General features: G+C 35.5%; 2 pseudogenes; one reads left to right on the forward strand and one right to left on the reverse strand.

Moving 5' to 3' along the window:
- Positions 1–2,558: 2,558 nt before the first annotated feature.
- Positions 2,559–2,648, forward strand: LOC118527945 (U2 spliceosomal RNA; annotated as a pseudogene).
- Positions 2,649–7,212: 4,564 nt separating this feature from the next.
- LOC118527932 (small ribosomal subunit protein uS5-like) lies at positions 7,213–21,495 on the reverse strand (annotated as a pseudogene).
- Between the last annotated feature and the right edge of the window lie 806 nt (positions 21,496–22,301).

The following is a 22,301-nucleotide window of genomic DNA, read 5'->3' on the forward strand; positions in this document are numbered from 1 at the left end:
CATTTGACAGAGAGAGGGGGAGCGGCAGGCAGAGGGAGAGGGAGAAGCAGGCTCCCCACTGAGTGGTGAGCCCAACGACGCGGGGCTCAGTCCCAGGTCCCTGGGATCATGACCTCAGCCGAAGGCAGACGCTGAACCAACTGAGCCACCCAGGCGCTCCAGTAGCATGTCCTCTTAAAACAAAAGCAAAATAAAATATTTTTAGACAAAGAGAAACAGATTATCTGTCAACCAGATTTGCACTAAAAAGAAGATAATGGACATTCTAAAGTCAGAAGAACAGTGATCCACAGATGCAAGTTTGGAGATGCGAGAAAGAACATAAAGCAACAATAAATGTAAATATGTGGGTAAGATAAATAAATATTTAATATTTAAAAGTTATACAAATTTTGTGTTATATATATGTTTATAACTAAAATGTATGACAATATGGCAAAATATAGCAATAGCATGAAGTCGGGAGAGAGATAAATAGTGTTAAAACGTTCTGAGGGTCTTGTTCAGGTAAAGGAGACATGTTAATATAAAACTTCAATGAATCAGAGATATGTGTTGTAATCTATAGAGTAACCTTAAAAATAATTTAAAAGCGTATAAACTGTGAAGCTAAGGGCAAATATTGACATTAAATTAAGAAATATATATTTAACACATATATCAAACGAGATCACAGTAGAAATTGAAAAATATTTGTGAATACATAATGAGAATATTGCAAGGAAATTATGTGGGATGTAGTTAAATTTATGCTTAAATGGAGAATGGATAGCCTTCAACTCAGATGTTACAAAGAACAAAGCCTGAAAACAAATTTTCTAAGTATCAATAGAAGACATAAAAAGAACAGCACATTAAGGTGTAAGAATGAAAATTACAAAGATAAGAGCAGAAATTATTGAAAGAAAAAATTAACGAGGAGGATGGAGGGAGCCATTTTACACTTTCATACCTCTAACCATGAAAGTAGTAGAAGGTTTCCCTGTAGGTGGCAGCAGTCTCAAATCTGGGGACAATAAAGATGATGGAGCATGCACAGTACTGATGCTGGTAAATGGGACTGGCCAAAGGCTCTTTGAGTTTAAGATTTTAGAGGTCCATTAGAGGTCTGATGAGGAAGAGGAAAAGAACAGGTAACCAACCCAGAAGCAACAATTTTTTAAAAAAGAAACAGAAAAGAAAACATACAGCACAACTAATAACCAGTGAAGGTAACATGAATCTTAGCTATAGATGTATTTTTATTTTTATTTTTATTTTTTTTTAAGTAGGCTCCATGCCCAGCATGGAGCCCAGCTCGGGGCTTGAACTCACAACCCTGATATCAAGACCTGAACTGAGATCCAGAGTCAGATACTTAACCAACTGAGTCACCCAGGTGTCCCTATAGATGTATTTTTTTAATTAACATAATTTCCATTAATTCTTATTAAGAATGTTTGCAAGGATTTAAAGAGAACATCAGCTGTTCTGTATGTATTTTTCCAGATGTACTGGGTAGGAAAGGGATACTTCTAAATGACCTGGTATCCTTACCTTAGACAATATAGGGATTTCCTCCAATGTAAGCAACCGAGAGAACATAGTCAGGCTTCAGACTAAAAATATTTGATGGCCCCAGTTGGATGTGGTTCAAGGTTAAGCTATATTCTTCCTCCTGCTCATTTTGGTAGCAACAAACCCTAGATTGTATTCAGATTAGTAATTAAAACATGAATGCAATAATGGAGAAAAAAAAAGAAAAGATTGTTTATCTAGACCTGGACATGGGAAGAAAATAATTTCAGTAGAGTCCAAATGGATTACAAGCACACTGTTTTCTATCATAAATATACTAAAAATGTTAGCTGTCTTCTAGAATTGTTCTTTGTCGATTTTAAAATATAGCCATTTAAGAGAACAATTAATAAATGTAAGATAAAGTAAGATAAAATTATGCCCTTATCTCATCGTGCCCTGTAGCCTTAAAGCTAATCAGAATCCCTTGAGAGGAAGAATTCAAAGGAAAGGGAGGGAAGGTGAAGCCTAAATTTTGCAAGAAAAAGAAACAATAGAAAATCTTAAGTTTTCTAATAAATTATAGAGGATGTACTGTTTTATTATGTTCAGACTTACAAATTAAAATCTCAGATCATATTTCTCATTTTCACCTTTTCTGATTTCCATGAGGAATAGCTGGCATTTCATTTCATTTTGTCTCATTAATAGTAATGAGTCAATGTGAAAGAATTGGATTTTGAATTGTCCATTACCATTAATGGTAACACTGAGGGAAGGCATTGTCTATGTCTAATGATGTCTGCCTATTTACTTTTGGAAAGCATGACTTCTAGGGTTTATATAAGAAGAAAATTTCCTTCAGAGATAATTTTGTCAGGTTAATGTTAAAATTCCTTCCACAATAAACTGTTAGATTTCTCCTCAGTCCCCCAAATCAGAATTAATCACTGTGTGCCCCGTAGCATTTCATCATACTTCTTTCAAGGCACTTTTTGGTCTAACTTTATTATAGTTTCTCATAAACATGAATACCTCACCCATTAGATTATAAACTACTTATCACTTCTCGGCCTTTTGGCTAAGATCAAGTGTAGATTATAAACTACTTAAAGGTAAGAATGAATCTTATTTTTCTTTTTCTACCGCATGCAGTAAGGACATGAAATAAATATTTTTGAATGAATAGAAAATCAGCTTAATAAGAAATATGCAGTATTTTGCAAGTCCCTATGGGGGGAAATGCAGTAATAGGTAGAGTTTTTCTTACCATCCTAACATATGCACATATATGAGCATAAAAGATCCAGTACACAAGGAATTGGGAGGAGATATTGACCCCTCAGAGACATGTAAAGAAGTTAGTGCACAATTGGAATATTAACTATCAGCTTATGAATCTTGTTTTCCCTAAGCAGATACGAACCAAACCACCCAGGGAAGATAACAGAAACATATAAACATAATGACGTTGAGGAGCAAAAGTATATGAGACAAAGTCATGGGTCGCTGCTTTAGACTGAGAGCTATGCAGTCTTTTTTAACTGGAAATCAGCAAAATTTTGGAGTCATGGGATAGAGATCTGCTAGAGGGTCTAGCACCCATGAATGAATCAATCACCAAGATTTGAACCAATATGATCATAATTCAATAGAAGAGAGAATAAATCTAACTTTCCCAGGAAAATGGGGCTAGGAGATGGAAAGGGAGCAAAACACTATGATGCATAGGGATGAAAATATAACCCCCACTGCTGCCTAGAAAGTCTCTATCATAAGGGACCTTCAAAAAAACCCCATTTATTGCCCCCAATATACAGTATGGTGATTAGAGATAATGTGATTAGGAAAAATCCCAAAACCTGAGCTGAGAGTTCTAGTCTTTTTCTGTGGGTTTTTATAGACAGAAAATCAAAGACCATTTGCTATCAAGATCACATGGAGTCCTTGTCTGTTGCACATGTAGGTATGGTGTGGCTGGACTGCAAACTTGTGTTGATTTTATTCAATACTTTTCAGAAGAAGAAATTAGCAACAATATCCTCACTAATTAGCCCAATTAAGGAATGATCCTTTGAGTTTGAGGATGGAACCTCTCTCAGTTGGAAAACTGTTTTTCACATATTAGCTACATGACTCTTGCCATGCTTTTATTGCCAGAAAGCACTTGCACTTGTAGTTGATGACAAGATCTTCCCCATTTCATCCCCCAAGAACATGGAAGGTGTCCCATAAGAATAAGATAAAAATCAAACCAATCAATCAGAACACAACTACACAAAGTATAGTATGCCTCAAAATAGAATGGCACTAAAACCAATTAAACTTGGTAGCAGATCTAAAGGTTTATGATGGAGGGTGGACAGTGCATTGAAAGCATCACTAAGGAAGATTTATAGAGACAAACTTTGACATTCTTTCCCATTTCCATTCTTTCCCAAATTGCTGTGCTAATATCCTGAGCAACTTTCAAATCTATTATAATTATGAGATGTAAACTTTGGATATCAAGTCTGATGTCATTAAACTGAACATCTCAAATAGGTGGCCTGATTCGACCTAAAAAACATATTGTCTTTGGCTCATTCAGTTTTAAAAACTGAACTTAGGTTTACAAAATAGAATTTTCCCCCTGAAATCTAAATTTTGGGCTTCTCTTGAAAAATCAGATCTGATAACATTGGGACAGAATTTCTGCCTCATGTGGTACTGTACTCGGGTGTATCTGCAGAGTGGCTGAATCCTTGTGATGGGGCGTACCTTCCAGTTTGTAAGCACCCAGCATTCAGTCACAAAGACACCTTCCTTATCTACTTAGCTGCTAAACATTGAATTTCAAATCCCTTAAACCAGTCTGAAATCCTAGTGGCTTTTCTATAGTTCCTGTGAACAAGGACAAATTACTAACAATATTTCCATGTAAGTGTTTATTTTAATTCATGTGCATAATGGACAGTCATTGTCAGTAATCTTTTTGTGGACCAGTAAATGATTTATGAGAAAGCCAACTGACATAATTGTGTGTCCAAACACAGGGCCTCCTAAATTCAAAGTTTAGTCCTTCTGATAACTTAAGGAGGTTGAAAGTGTAAAATGGTTGATAAACAATAATCCTAAGTAATTGCTCTTCTAATAATAAATAATTACTTTGTATAGTGTGGTCTTTCATTGTAATAGGTGTTTTAACAAGCAAGAATGTGATAGGTAAAGAAAATAAATATTTTTTATACTCTTTATAATCACAATAGATTTTCCATAGACAGTTATATTAACAGCTAATTTTGATTAAAGAGATTGTGAAAGCATTCAAAGAAATGTATTATTCTACTAATGTATGGAGAGACCACGACAGATATATTTTCTTCTGGGTGCGGAGTAGAGATGGGGAGGGATATGAGGTATTTGAGAGATAATTCATAGTGGAGATTTGTCTTGTTAGGAAATAAAGATTTCAACTTATTGGGAAAATACATGAAATAGTGACGGGGATGCTATTATAATGTTCTGAATAGAGATACCAAATCATCAGGGTCACTGTGTTTCTCTTCTGTTCATATATTCTTATAATAGTTCCACTCCTGAGGTATGTAGTGTACCCAGTGCTTCTGATCCTTGGTCCTCATAATATCCATTATTTAAAAGAGAGGCACTTTTCTAGACCCTGCCACTTTGATTTATTCACTGGGCAGAAGTGAGAATGTGGATTGAGTTTTATGGTAACTGTATTCAGCTATCAACCAACCTACTTACAGTGGCAAGGCAAGTTGAAACATACCATTCTGCCATTAAGTACATATAAACTCCTTCCTCTCAAATCTCCCCCTACTTCCATTTCCTAGAGAGTTAAGGAATGGCATTACGCTTCCTATTTTGACATTCCATGATTAGTAACATCCTGGTAATTATATTTTCTCAGAGTTCTCAGAATTAATAAAATGTTCCAAATCTCTGTGTCCTCCCAAATTCAAGCATCTGCATGTCAAAATAATAAATAAAATAAATCTTATATGCCAGAAAAGTAGATCCATACTCTTGTGGAGTATTAGGGAAGGTGATCCAAGGTAACGTAGAAAAGCAATTAATTGACAAGGAGGAAGGAACTGTGTTATCCCTGAGAATCTTCCCTCTGAAGGTAGACCTCAGAGGACTGAAGCATTGCTCAAGTGGTAAGGTCTAGGTTCTCATGTAAGTTATGTTCAGTAGTTCCAAAGATATGTACTTACTTGTATCTGGGGCCTTTATTTCCCAAATGATCAAATTAAACATGAGGTTGTAGCTCACATATCACAATATTGTCTTTTAACCAGAGCTACTAGAAATATAATAGAGCAAAAATATAAGAATATAAGCATATGAGCATTTCTAAAAGAAACTCTTGTATATCACAATACAAAACATTCATTCAATTTATATGTGAAATATTTCTGGTAAAATCATTATTAAATACAATTCCTTTGGGGGAGTATTTTCATTTAGATCCCCCAAAAAGGTTAATTGCTTTAGTTTTTTAAGTTTCTATTGTTAATGGTACTACGTAGCATTTATTTATGATCAATCTTAAGGCATACTCCACAATTGATATATTCTATTATTTGAAAACTCATCCATATCTTTTGAAACTGAGTAAGCCAATCATGCAGCCTATTCCACACAACAATCTTCCATGGAAATTTCATCTTGCTCAAGAGAGCCGCCATTTTGTATACCACATTACCTGCTTCCTTGTCATACATGATCCCACCAAGGGGAAGGCGTCTGGATCAGGAGTCACTAATCTATAGTTTGACAAAATGCAAATATAAGTGGGGTGAGATGTCTGAGAGTGAGACTGTTTCCAAAATACAGGAAACTACTAAAATTATCCAATCAGATTCTCTCTTTCTGGAATGTGAAATAGAAGTAGAAATAGAGGGGTGCCTGGGTGGCTCAGTCGTTAAGCATCTGCCTTTGGCTCAGGTCATGATCCCAGGGTCCTGGGATCAGGCCCCTAGCAGGGAGCCTGCTTCTCCCTCTCCTGCTTCCCCTGCTTGTGTTCTCTCTCTCGCTGTGTCTCTCTCTGTCAAATAAATAAATAAAATCTTAAAAAAAAAAAAAAAAAGAAATAGAAATAGAACCAGAGAATTATTAGCTGGAGAAAAGTTGAGAAAGATGTAGGGAAGCAATGCAGAGGACCATGAGGGCCCATGAGTATAGAGTAGTTTTGACTAACCTCTTTGTACTTATTTCTTCACCTGTAAAAAATGGATATGATAACAGTATGTCTACTTATGGATCTCTTTTGATAACTGATGAGGTAATACTTGTAAAGCTCTTAGCAGAGTCTGGCATATTGTAAGTGCTCATAAAAGTTAAATGCTGCTCACATCACATTATAGTATAATAATTGTCTTAACTCTCTGTCTCCACTACTAGGCTCTGAGCTTTCTGAGAGCAGGGACTGTCTTACTCTTCTCTGTATCCTCAGTTATTAGCACAGCACCTAAACACAGTGCTTAGCACATTGCAGGTCCTTCACTATATGTCCATTAGATGAGTGAAATAAAGTTTTTCTGCCTCTACACATCTTCCTCACTTTTTTCTTCATACCCACCTATCTACCTCATCATATTCGAGGACCCTAGGAAATCAGTGTATTCAAGTAGCAAACTGAGAATTAGTTCACTTTTATTATTGTTTTGTTTTGCTTTTTTAAGTCTTTAATTCACTTTATTTTTCTTATGTAAAACTATGTGGTGGCCACAGTTGGACCCTCCGCACGGAGACTGTGGTGTGGGTCTTTACAAGATGGTCAGTGAATTCCTGACCTGATAGAAAGACTTGGTGGACACAGTCTCTTTCCAGAGGTCAGGGCTGAGATAGCTGGAGATCTTGGAAATGGCATCAAAAGTGGCCTTGGTGGGGCACGTGGGTGGCTCAGTCGGTTAAGCATCTGACTCTTGACTTCAACTCAATTCATGATCTCGGGATGGTGGGATCAGGCCCACATAGGGCTCCATGTGGAGCCTGCTTAAGATTCTCTCTGTCTCCCTCTCTCTCTGCCCCTTTCCCCATAAAAAAAAAAAAAAAAAAAAAGTGGCCTTGGCTAAGTTACCCAGGGTGGCAGTGCAGCCCCTGGCCAAGGTGCAGCAGTCATCAGTACCAGCCATCATCAGGAGCTTCGTGGGCACAGGGACTGAGATGATGCCAGTGCTTCTGGGGGCAGGAATGAGGCGTGTCAGTACAGAGCCACAGTGGCTGGTCACCTTACATGGGACGGTGTGGGCTTGCAAATCTCATTCCCCCAGTAGCCTTGCAGAAGGAAGATAATGGAAAGCTTGGCCAGGATGGTGGCCCCACAGATGGCAGTGGCTACCTTCTTGGGGTACTTAACACCCAGACCAAGGTGTCCATTGTAATCTCCAATGGCAACAAATGCCTTAAACCTAGTCTGCTGCCCAGCACGGGTCTGCTTTTGCACAGGCACAATCTTCAAAACCTCATCCTTGAGGGTTGCCCCCAGGAAAAAGTCAATGATCTCAGATTCCTTGATGAGAAGGAAGAAGAGATAGGTCTCCTCCAGGGACTTGATCTTCATGTCCTTGACCAGGTGGCCCAGCTTGGTGATGGGGATTCATTCCTTGCCCTTGGCGCTCCACGAGTTCTATGGCCTCAGCCCTGGACTGACCATGGCCACAACCCCGGCCTGAGATGCCAATGCCAAAGCCACCAGGGCAGCCACTACGGCCTCCCATTTAAGGGCCCCAGGACCCTCCAGGCCTCCCAGCCCTTCTGCAGCACTGGCAGCATCTGCCATTTGGTGTTTTCTCAAAGATGCTAGTTTGCTTTTAGAAGGTATAAGAATCAACTTGACTTTGCCTTATTTTCTATGCTAAAAATTATATATACTTCAAGTAGCCACAATCTCTTTTCACAATTTAATAGAGTTGAGTCAGAGACTCAAGGTATGGAGGACAAGGTGGGGGTGTAGGCAAGGCTTAGTATTAATGAGATAAGAAAATCACTACCTATCAGTTAGAATCCCAGTAAAGATTTAACAAACACAAAATTTCAGAATATTAGGGTTAGAAAGACCTTTAGAATTTATCTAGTTCAATTTAACTTTGGCTTCATAGATGAGGAAACTGAGATCCAGATAGGAGAATATATTTATAAGACACAAGAGAGCTTGGGACTTAATTATGTGACTCCTTATGGCAATAATGGTCCTTGCTGAACTGTACCACACTGCATAGCAATATATTTTGCATGTCCATAATTTAACTATATACCATATTAGTTATGGTATATAGTATAATAGTAGGACAAAGTGTAAACTCACAGCCTTAGGTTTAACTTTATTAGAGGTAAGCAGAGGTAAGCAGCTGTCTAGCATATCTTTTGGGAGAAAATAATCCCAGCAGTAATGATGCTGTCTTCGTCATTGTCTATAAATATACTAAATTATTTATTAACATATGTCACAGATGTCAACCAGAATGGAGAACTAATAGCTTATAGTGGTTTAATTTATTTGATTTACACATATTGTCAGAGACAACCTTTATGGAGGAACATATAATAATTAAGCACTTGTCAGAATGGCTAAATGTCACTATAAAATAAACTAGCAATCCAAATCTCTTGGGGCACTTTTGATATGTTACCAGTTCTCCTGGGAAAGGAGGTTTTGAAAGCACAAATTTGCAAAATGTAGCCAATGTGGCCTTAATAGAATCAATAGATTTCACTTATGGAGCTAAGATTAATGGGCTAGGCAAAAATCCAAGCTAGTTATAGGAAATAACAAGTAAACTGAATTTTAGGAACAATCTGGATAAGAATAGATTATTTTAATGAAGGGTCAAATTCCTAGTTAAAGAGATGGCCTAAAAATCCCTTCCTTTCTCTCCTCTCTCCTATTGTCTTCTTCTCCCTCTTATTTCTGTTTTCTTTTTCTTTCTTTGTCTCTTTTTTATAAGAACTCCCAGAATTATCTAATAATTTGGTGCTTTATGCACTCTCTGCTATCTCCTCCTTTTATACATCATACAACCAACGCTGCTAGAGGATCATTAATTTTATAGAAGGAAAATGTTTATTTGTAACATTTTTTATCATTTTAACATTTATATCATGTTTTAGCCCACCCGAGAGCTTTGCTCAAGGAGGCTCATTGGTTAATTTTCTTTAGTTCTAGGGCTATTCATGAATTTTCAGAGCTACTGATTCTTAGATGGAATAGCTCAGAGATAAAAAGTCTAGAGCATTCCTGTGGTTGATGTCTGTCTTTATTAAGATATAACAATGATGTAATGCTGCTATGATTCATACTATGATTAATTGGTTTTTTGTTTAAATGCATGAGGGTTCAATATTTTACATTTTATTCTCTCCTCTTTACTTTTTATTATATAACTATGTACAAATAAATTAGCAGATGAGTTAAGAGGGATTCTGCTTCTAGCCATGAAGGAGTACCTGGCAGTTATTACTCTCTTTCCACAAACAACTATGAAATTGGACAAAATATGTGAGGCAATGGTTTTTAAACATGGGACAATAGATATGGTAGGATAGTAGTCTTTGAGAGAAGGGAAACATACGAAGTAAATCCCAGGTTTATCTTCTTTTTCTGTATGAAGTAACTTTCCAAATTATGATTCAAACAGTCAAACCCAAGTGAAACCCTGTATCTCATTGAAGATGAAAAGATTAAAATAGCTGAAATTTGGGGGCTCAGTCGGTTAGACGTCCGATTCTTGATTTCAACTCAGGTCATGATCTCAGGGTCGTGGGATTGAGTCCTGCATCGGGCTTCACTCTCAGTGTGGGACCAGCTTGAAATTCTCTCTCTCCCTCTCCCTTTGCCCCTCCCGGCTCATACTCTCTCTAAATAAATTAATAAATAAAATCTTTTTAAAAATACCTGAAATTTGTAGAGCATGAAGCCATAGAAGAGAGACCAACATGGTGGTTGTAAGGAGGACAAAAGTCTCAATGGGTGGCTTCTGAATATCCTTGGTCAATGGCTGGGCTGCCTATATACATCATTGGGCTTCATGAGACCCCAGAGAACTCCTTGTGGGTTCACAATTGTGGGACAGTGGGATAAATGGGGATATTAGAGGTTGTGGGTTCTGAGACACATTGAAGCTACAATTCAGTCATAGTGAAATAACCTCATTGAGAACCTCAGGCTTTCAGCTGAGACTGAAGAAAGACCATACTTTAAAAATAAGTCCTTAATTTTAGTAAAAAATGTGTTAGAAAAATGTTCTTAAGACTAAGGATACAACTGAAACAGACCAGCCATAAGGAGGGATAAATCCAAGTATACCAGATCAAGAGGATCCATTAATAATCTATTTCCCTGTCAGAAAATCTAATACCTATTTAAATAAGCCAACATAATCTAAACTCACAGCAACATATTATTTCTAATACCCTGTATATGATATAAAATTAGTAGACATACAAAAAAGCAAAGTAATAATAATAACTCTCAGGAAAAACATCAGTCAGTAGAAACTGATCCTATCAGGATTCTAGAAGCTATAATTGGCAGAAAATAACTGCAGTACCTTTTATAAATATGTTCAAATATTAAAAAAAAAAAAGAACATAATGAGTGAACAGATACATCACATTAGAAATGGAAATACTATAAAATAACCAAATGGAAATTCAAGAACAGTGCAGTATCTGAAAACCTACATCTATAATTTACTTAATGTAAAATATTGAATGTTTTCCTGCTAAGATTATGATCAGTAAAAGGATATTTATGATATCTTCTAGTGTACTGATATTCTAGCCATTCTAATAAGAAAAGTAAAAGAAACAGAAGTCATAAAGATTGGGAAGGAAGAAGTAAAATTATCCTTTTAACCAGATGTCATGATCATTTACATAGAAAATCCTAAGGAATAGACATTAAAAGCCTACTGGAATAAGTCAATTTTAAGAGGTCAAAGACAAAATAGCAATCAATAAAAATTAAATGTATTTCTACATTTGAAACAATTAGCATTTAAAATTTAAAAAGTCAATGTCACTTTTAGCAGCATCTAAAAACATGAAATACATAATAATCCTAACAAAAGATATACAAGATCTATTCACTGAAACTACAAAAGTTCTGAGGGAACTTTAAAAAGACATAAATGTATTTACATAAATGTAAAAAAAATATAAATGTACCATGCTCATAGAATGAAAGACTTAATGTTGTTAAAATATAAATTATTCCAAAATGAAATGCCCCCCCAACAAAATTTCAGTATATTTGTTTAAGAAATTGACAAGTTCATTTTCATTCTAAAATATATATGGAAATTCAAAATGTATATAATTCCTATACTTATTGTGAGACTGTAGAAATGTAGACAGTAGTATTGACATTAGTATAGACAAATATATCAATAAAAAAAGAAAAATAGACTTTACATATATGATCAATTGATTTCTATTTACTTAAATTAGCATGTTTAATTACATTCGATGTTTTAAAAATATTGAAATAATCATTTAGGCAAAATTTAACAAAATTTAATCTTTTGAATAAAAAAACAAAATTTAAGCTTTAGAATAAGGCCACTCTCACATAACTTTCCATTTCCCTCCTTCCTAACATTATTTTTCCAAAATTCAGTTCCTTTTCAAATCTCCAAAGGAAATAAAACATCATAAAAAGTATCTAAGCACCTATGTCAAATCCCATCTTATGGAATTTAGATAGATATTGTAAAGTTACTGCTATATGGAAAAATAAAGCAAATTTGATTGTGGCACTACGTTATACAATTTTTTTAAGCAAAATATCAGCTAAGGATTCAAGTCAAGTCAAAACACTATACTGGCTGATAAATTCCATCATTAGGAGAAGAAAACTCAGTTTGGGTCACTCTCTGATATAAAATTCCAAAACAAACCAAACTTTTCAGACAGGGAATAGTTTTGCATGGAAGGTAGCTTCCGGAATGAGTCTAACACAACATCTAAAATTTAATGTCTAGGGACACCTGGGTGGCTCAGTCAGTTAAGCATCTACCTTTGGTTCAGGTCATGATCCTGGGGTCCTGGGATCCAATCCTGCATCGGCTTCCTTGCTCATGATTGGCAGGGAGCCTGCTTCTCCCTCTGCCTGCCGCTCCCCCTGCTTGTGCTTGCTCTCTCTCTCTGACAAATAAATAAAATCTTTGAGTGAATGAATGAATGAATGAATGAATTTAATGTCTACTCTCCAAAAGAAAGTAAGGGAGAGAGAGCACGCGCATGCAAACATCCATTGTGATGACAAGTCCTGTCAAACATTAAGCTATATTCAACCTGTGTGAGTGAATGATTTCTTTCAGATCATCTCCATTCTGCTATGGAGCCCATCCAGTGAGGTTTTATTTTCATCATGGTAATTTTCAGGTCTATAATTTCCATTTCTTTCTTTTTCACAAATTCTATTTATTTGCTGAGATTTTCAATTTTTTCATTTGTTGAAAGGCAATTTTTAACTGATTTTTGAACGATTTCAATGATGGCTGCTCCAACATCCATATTAGATAATTCCAGCATCTGATTCATCTTGCTGTTAGTGTCTGTTGATTGTCTTTTCTCATTCAAGTTGTGATTTGCTTACTGGAAATGTTGGATATTATACTATGAGATTCTGGATACATGAGAAATAAAAAATACATATATCAAAAGTAGCTTGTATGTGAAGGTTTATAGGTGCTTTATTCATAATAGTCCAAAAATTAAAATCACAAGATGTTTCCCAGGAGGATTAGGATAATCACACTTGGTATATTCATATAATGGAAAAATAATTAGCAAAAAATATAAATGAATTACAGATACATCCTGCAATATGAATGCATCTCAAAAATATTACATTGAGTGAAAGAAGGCACAGAAGAGTACATACTATATGATTCCATTTATATAAAGTTCAAGAACAAGATAAACTAGTATATGGCAATAGAAATCAAGGCTATAGGGAGGAGAGTTGACTAAAATGGGCACAAAGGATCTTTCTGGAGTGATGAAAATGTTCTACATTTTTATGGCTATGTCAGTTGCTTGGGTGTACACATTTGTCAAAACTCATTGATTTAAACACCTAATACATTTCATTGCAGGTACATTTTCCCTCAAAAACTACAAAAATGAATAAAAATAAATAACTGATGTACTGGGAAAATAATTTTATTTTTAAAAAAATCTTATGCAAAAGAATGCTTTGTAATTCATGAAAGCATACTGTCAGGAATAAATTCCTCCTTTTCTTAGCGTGGGGATCTCCCCGCCACCACCTGCTATCATTAATACCAGAAATCTAACAACAAGCAAACAAGGAAGAACATGATGTTGTCTCAGTCTCCAACTCCCTACCACTATGTCCTGTTTGCACCTACCTCTGGATTTTTCCAAAACTTCTTTAAGAAATCTATAAAATGATTGTGCTGAGGAGGTCAGAGTGATTGCATTATGTAGGTAATGGCAATGGGAGTTCATTTCGATGATTAAACTAAAAATACAATGTAATAAATGAATACTATTGGATGGATACAAATAGGCAACTAAAGGCAGTAGACTTCCTTAGGCCAAACTGCAGTCTTTTGTAACATGTTTAAATAGTGCTGTGTAAAAAATGATACTCATGTTATAAAAGAAGAATATGTCAACAAAAAGACTTACTCTTCCTACTGAAGTACTGTCTCTTTCTGCCTGGGTGAACAGTGCCATCCAGAAGTAAAAGAACACCTCAGTTGTCAATGTGTCTGTCAGCCCCCTCAAGAATCCCTCTGCTAGGAGCACCTGGCTGGGTAAGTCAGTAGAGCGTGCAACTCTTGGTCTCAGGGTTGTGAGTTCGAGCCCCACATTGGGTGTAGAGATTACTTAAAAATAAAATCTTAAAAAAAAATAATCCCTCTGCTATTTCTGACTGATTGTAGCTCTACTCTATGGCCTAATCTTCATCACCTAAGATAGAGGTCAAAAGGTAGAATTTGGACCCTCCATCTATTCACACAGTAGCTTATGCTCTGGGCTGTTTATTTCAGTATCTCTCTTTAAAATAAATAAATAAATCTTAAAAAATAATGAAATGAAAACATCATGGGCAGCATTCCACAATGTCATTTAGAGTAATAAATCCTATGTAAAGACCATCACTATAATAAATCCAGATATTGGAGATATTATTGCTGTCATAATTACAGAATTAAGAAGTAAAGGGAGTATTGAATTATCTGAAGAAAATCATTCTTGTGCCAATAACAACAGCTGTTCAAATTTCTAAGTTGCTAAAATCCTTAAACCATAGCTCACCAGTCTTTATATAAATTTACTTTTCGTTTTGATGATTATTTTTTCATCAAGGTGTAACCAGACAATTTATTTCATTTATAAAATCAGGCACACAGATGACCACAATTGATAAAATTTATATTGCAGAGGAAGCCAAGAAATATTTCATTTAACTTAAAAAAACAGGCCACTAAAGAACAGATAAGGAAACAGACCTAGACCTTGATCCTCAAGCTGTCTTCATAAAGAGCTGCAAGAAAAAGGTGTAACCAGACTCTCCCAGTAAACTGGTTTTGCACAAATCTTGTGGGCATCCTAGGCCTACTAAACATGTTACCTGTCTTTGTGCAAAAAAATATTGTACCGGGGCGCCTGGGTGGCTCAGATGGTTAAGCGTCTGCCTTCGGCTCAGGTCATGATTCCAGGGTCCGGGGATCGAGCCCCACATCGGGCTCCTGGCTCAGCGGGGAGCCTGCTTCTCCCTCTCCCTCTGCCTCCCCACCCTGCTCATGCTCTCTCTCTCTTTCTCTCTCTGTATCTCTGTGTCTCAAATGAATAAATAAAAAATCTTAAAAAAAAATATTGTACCCCCTCAAATTGTGCCAAATGTACCATGTACTGATAATGTACCATTTAATATGGAAACTTTCAACAGAGCCAAATGGGTAGTTGGATATTGGATAACCTTCATAATAGCAAATCTCTTTTCTGAAGTTAGTCCACATTCCAGTAATAGTTCTATTTCCTCTGGATAGAGAGTTTGGTCTTAGAACAAGAGAAAATAAATAATGGAAGAATGAAAGATGGTTTATTTTTGGAGTTTAACACCCTCAATACTCCGTCTGCTACATAATTGCCTGAGAGGCCGCTGCAAGCTCCACTGGTAGAAAGACAGATTGGTGTTGAAGAAAAGATGTTCATTTGGCATAGTTGGTTTGGAGAAGAAAAAACAACATTCTTCTGCATCATCTACCAATGCTACCACAAAAGCATTTATTTTTGTTCATTTTAAAGATTTATTTATTGGGGCACCTGGGTGGCTCAGTTGTTAAGCATCTGCCTTCAGCTCAGGTTGTGATCCCAGGGTCCTGGGATCGAGCCCCGCATCGGGCTCCCTGCTCAGCGGGGAGCCTGCTTCTCCCTCTCCCACTCCCCCTGCTTGTGTTCCCTCTCTCACTGTGTCTCTCTCTGTCAAATAAATAAATAGAAATCTTAAAAAAAAAAAAAAAAAGATTTATTTATTTAAGAGAGAGAGAGTTGGGAGAGGGGCAGAGAGAGAAGGAGAGAGAGAATTCCAAGCAGACTCCACACCCAACACAGAGCCTGACTCAGGGCTGGAACTCATGACCCTGAGATCATGACATGAGCTGAAATCAAGAGTCGGACGTTCAACTGACTGAACCATCCAAATGCCCCCAAAAGCATTTATTTTAATACACTTACTAGTCTTTGTATAAAATTGCTAATGCCAAAGCTTTTAACACACATACATAAATGCATACACATACATACATACACAAACACATAGTTAAGCAAACAGCTGAATAATTAAGTGCAGTTTGTATTTGGAAGACCTTTTTTGGTTGTCACATATAGGAGTTATGTCCCTATTTTCATTTTTGTTTTAGCAAAAGAATATGTCTGAAGCCTTCCCTAAAAAGTACACTGACACTGTCAATGTTAGTTATGTCTGTGTTGGAACTGTACCCAACTAAGACCTCCAAAATGAAGAAAGCCCGTATAATAATGCCTTCCAGTCACTGCATCGTATCATCCTGATTTCTCAGTCTCACTTTTCATTATCTGTTTTCTCATGTTTATGTATTATGTGCCATTTACAATAGGGCAGACACTTCTATTTTTCACTATGATGCTGTACTTAACAGATTGCTGGCACATAAACACTCCCTAAACATTTGTGAGAGGGAAGGGTTGACAGTGCTCAATCAGCTCTCAAGAGGAATGTGGGTGAGGAGAAAGACAGAAAGGTATCTGTAACTGTGAAGTAGAGCCCTTAGCCACCTATAATTTCCTAAATCTAATTTATTTATATTATTATAAATAACATAACCTGCTTTTCTTCCTCACCAATTATGGGTTGTACTTGGCCATCTTTGAAGATTTCTCAGTCCAGAGAGATTGCACTGATGGAGGACACGACTGTCCATTAAAGTCCTTTGGCTGGGTTTACACAGAAGTCTGGTAAGTTGTTGTTTAAGTGTACGTTCTACTTCCTGAATTCTGTCCATACTCTTTCATATCGAAGTCTGATTTTTCTGGACAAGTAGAACTGAGAATGAGTACCTGAAGCATAGTAGATTCTTTAAGTTAATGTCATCCTGTAGAGTAAGTGGGGACAGCCAGCTAATCTTCCCTGGCAACAACCTCCATGTATGCTAATAATGGTTGTAACGTTGTGTTAAAACACACTTCAGAAAACCAGCTGCTTTTAAGTGGGTTGAATATAAGCCTAGTAAAAATTTAAAATCTTTTTTTTCCTGAAAGCATAATGTAACCAGCAAGGTTCTCCAGGAAAACAGACCAATATATATGTGTGTACATATATACATGTACAAGCCTATGTATGTGGGGGTGTGTGTGTGTGTATATGTACCCAGGTATATACACCTAAAATATATACCTATATATTTTAAGGGGTCTTATAATTTTAATAGTTTAATTATGGCTTTTGAGGAAAGTAAAAATTTTACCAAATTAAACATACATACCAATACTAAGACACAACCTATTTTCAGAAACTGGATCTTAAAATCAAGGTAGTTTCTTGTCGGTGCAGCATCAGATGTGATGGTGAGAGGGAGGAGATGTGGTTTGAGTGGCCATCTCGAGAAGAATCTTGTAAGAACTAAAATTATCAAACTCTTAGATAGAAGCATAGGAGTAAATTTTCATGACCAAGAAATAAAGCCATACCCATTAGCAGTCACTCCTCATTCCTTCCTTCTCCCAGCATCTGGCAATCACTAATCTACTTTTGCCTCTACGGTTTTGTTTATCTTTTCATCAGCTCATGAGCATTTGGGTTGTTTCCACTTTTTGGTTATTATGAATACTGCTGCTATGAATGTTTGCGTACAAGTTTGTATGTGGACATACATTTTCAGTTCTCTTGGGTATATACCAAGGAGTGGAATGGCTGAGTCATGTGGTACCAAGTTTAACATTTTGAGGAACTGCTAAACTCTTCTCCAAAGTGGTTGGAATGTTTTACAATGCCACTGGCAATATATGAGGGTTCCAATTTGCCACATCTCATCAACACTTGTTATTGTATCTTTTTGAATTTATAGAAATTTTTAGCTACTTTAGTGTGAAGTAACATATTGTGATTTTGATTTGCATTTTTTCCCAGTGAGTAATAATGTTTACCACCCTTTCATTGCTTAGTGGCCATTGTAGGTCTTATTTGGAGAAATGTCTATTGAGATATTTTGCACATTTAATTGGGTTGTCTTTTTATCATTGAATTGTGAGTGTTCTTTAGGTATTCTTGATGTGAGTCCCTTATCAGATATATAATTTGCAAATGTTTTCTCTCAGTCTATGTGTTGTTGTTTTTTTCACTTTCTTGGTAGTATCCTTTGAAATACAATGTTTTAATTATAATTATGGATGGGTCAATGAAGATATATCTAGAGTATGGTGCACTTGTGAGCAAGAAAGCACCTGATGCAAAGTCTGGCTAAGAAAGGCCTACTTTTATTCTTTTTCCTTTAACCATCCTGGTGCGGCACACTACACATCTGTGCTACTAGCTTGAAGCAATTTTTAATCCATTTATCATTTGTGTCGGCTCTATAAAGTTGGCCTAGTAATTGGCCATGCTGAGTTTGACACTTTTTATATAGCCAGCATCTAGAAATAACATCTTACAGATCAAGAAATGTGTATATTCTCAGAAATTTCTAAACAACACCTTTGTTGACTGGCAGTGGAGGATCCAAGTATAAGAACTTAGCTATTTTGGTTCTCCTTAAAAATTCACGAAACATAAGCCATTCACTTTTCGGAGTATGGGGAGGAAAGGCATGGGCTTCCACCTAATTCTATATCATATAAAAATTAAGGTATTAGTATACTTCTTAGGGTAGTGCTTCTAGAGTTCAACATGGTGTCTGGCACATAGTAGACTCTCATCAATATGTTTGTTCTAGTGAATATGATTACATATACATTTGTTAGTGTATACACTGGTAGTGGGAAACTTGTAGAGTATCCATGCCCCTTGAAAATATCATTGGGGATATACTGGGGATGCTATACAATTTTAAAATTGATTGCATAAATCCAATCAAAGCAAAAATGAGAACCTAATGTCCAGCAAGAGGGAGTTTTCAAGCAAAGTATAATATAATCCATAATGAAAAACTGCATAAATTAAAATAAATTTTAACATCAACTCCATGTTTATTTTCTTCAAAACTTATTAATGGTATTTTATAAAATCAATAAGAAAAATATGAAAATACTATATAAAACATGAGAAAATTTTTAAAGTAATCTTAGAATGGTAAGGCTTTTGTAAATATGACATAAAATTCAGAAGCTTTAAATCTATTACATAAAAATTCAATGATCTATATAAAATATAAAGTTACTCTCTGGAAAAGCCCAACATAAGCATTTCAAAAACATAAATGAAACTGGGGAAAATACTTGCACATCTTTTTAAAGACAAGGCATGATTTTTCTGTTATGTAAAGAAATTCATATCAACAAGATATGAACAACCTACAAGAGAAAGGACAAAAATATGTTAAGTTTAAGGAAGATAATATACATATGCGTTTTAAACATATGAAAATGTTTATTATATTAAGAGAAATACAAATAAGAACTACACTGAGATGCAATTTTTTAGTTTGACAAAAATTAAAAAGTTTTATTAAAACACACTAATGTATTAGTGACAATGTGGAGGAACAGAAATTCTCCAAAGATCATTGAAATCATATAAATTGTTAAACATTTGTGGAAAACAATAGTATTTATCAAGATGATAAGTATACTGTCATTTGACCCAACAATTTTGTTTCTAAAGAATTTATTCTCCAGATATTTTCAGCCCTGTAAGAAATTACATATGTACAATATTTTATATTGCAGCATTGATTGTAATAATAAAGGAATAAAAGCAATATAAATATTTATTAATAGAGGATTACTTAAACAAATTATGGTACATAAATCCATACAATGATAATCAATGGAGCCATTAAAATAATTGAGGAAGTTCTTCGTAAACTGATCTGTAAAACTCTCTAAGATATATTGTTGGGTGAAAAAAAAATCAAGGCACAGGACAATACATATAATATTCTGCCTTCGTATATAAGTACATTAGGAGAAGAATACATATATGTATGCACAGAATATCACTGCGAGTAATATAAGATATTCATAATATTGGTTGTCTCTAAGGGAAATGATATGTGTAGCCTAGAAAAGAGATTGGAATTTTAAACCATATGAATTCCTTATATTTAATAATATGTAAATAAAACTTAGCTACAGAAAAAGTTTACACAAGATTATGTGACATATTTTTTATGAACTTTTAAGAAACAAATGAATAACATAAATTAGCTAACTCTGTACACTGAGAAGGCCAGGAACTGATGTCAATAACAAAGAACATACTCAGAGCCCATATTTTGGTTTTGAAATTCAATCCTCCAGTAAAAGAAACCAGAGTTGCTTGGAAAAATGGCTGATCCTGGTACTGGGCCAGAGAAGATAAAAGATGAATGTGGACCCGCTGGTAGTACCAGAAGTGTTCCAAAAAATTGAAAGAATAGACACGTTAAAGGAACACAGGATCCAACCTAAAAGAGCACCCTGTGACCAAAACTGGAACAACTTGAGCAATGAAATGAATAATGTAATATTGGATTACAAAGCAAAATATAAAATAAATATCCATGAATCTGCACTGACTTATAAACAAATGATTGAATAAATAAGTAAATGGAGAGGAGATGAATCCTCCTTAAAAAATGATTCCAAGATAATATATAGAGATAATCCTTTCTCCAGGAGTGGAGCTTAATCCCACCCTGGTCCTAAGGGTGAGCTAGAGTAGACTTAGTGACTCTTCTAAAAGAATAGAATAGAGAAAAGAGGAAATAACTTTCTAGTGGAGAAACTGAGCAGACACTACCTTAACCAAGTCATCAAGATGGACATCATCAGTGATGTCAAGTAGGTATGTACTTCCTGATGTCATGTGATGAGAAGAACACTTCATATCTTTGGTGTTTTTCCACAAATCCTTAACCCAAGGCCAATCATGAGAAAACTGTCAGACAAATACAGATTAGGGGACATTCAACTAGATAGTACTAATCCTCAACACTGTGAAGGTCATTTAAACAAGGAAAGACAAACTCACAGACTAGAGGAGGCTGGGAAACATGTATGCAGTGTGGTACCTTAATTAGATCCTGGAACATAAACTAGACATTAATGGAATATCTGGTAAAATCCAAATAAAGTCTGGAGTCCAGTTCATAGTAATGCACCAATTTTGGTCATTTCAACTGGAAAAGAGAGCTCAGAGGCTTCAGTCTGTGTATTTCAGGAGATTATTTTCTAGTCATAATTGTGCCTGGATAGAACAAGGAAAAAGACTCCAATATTAGCCTTCTCTTCTCATTGCCTTCCTTTCTCCACTGTTTTTACCAATTCTTCCATAGTGGTTTCAACTCATTTCTCCAGATGAGGTGATAAGAGGAATAAGGATAGAATTGTTCAGAGTGGGCAGTTCAGGCTCTCTGACTGAGAAAAGCATGGAGGAAGGATAGTCCCTAATCAAATGTAGTGAAAATGGGGTAGTTTCTTCACCATTGGTTCCTTCCCTGAAACATCTACTCGTGGATGGATAGGCATGCATATATAGATTAATTAATGAATGAGAAAACTGGAAAATGGCCAAAGTTTACTTTTAAGAAGTAGGTCACATCCATAACTATTTCTGTAGAAACCATATAGATAAAGGGAAAAACAATATACTTTAAAAAATAGATAAATAAAAACCCCAAACCAGAAAGCCAATGAGAAGTTGATACTTTAAGAAATTTAATTATCTTAAAAGAGAATTAGTAAATCACTGAAAATTCTACATTAGGTTCATGTTATGTGCAGAAAGCAATCTTCAGTGCTCCCAATCTGCTATTAAAGATAAGCCTAATGCAATTTTCATTTGAGGCTTAGCTATACTATGCTTGAAATAGAATACTTTCCTCAACTTTTAACATTCCATCTATGAAAAAGCAAATTAAAATACCTCAATCTACTGGTACCTTTTATATAACCTTTTCCTTGCATTATTTTTTATGTCTTTAGAGGCATAATTGCAGGCAGCTTAACATAACCAAACTATACATGAAACTTTTCTAATATGTTTGCTTACCTCAAATAATTTGGTCTTATTAGTGATGCAGCTATAAACATTTGTATGAATTGTATTTGTACTTCCAGTAAATTGGTCTCATTCACAT

This window comes from Halichoerus grypus, chromosome 14 (genome assembly GCF_964656455.1).
Source record: "Halichoerus grypus chromosome 14, mHalGry1.hap1.1, whole genome shotgun sequence".
In the NCBI taxonomy this organism is placed as follows: Eukaryota; Metazoa; Chordata; class Mammalia; order Carnivora; family Phocidae; genus Halichoerus; species Halichoerus grypus.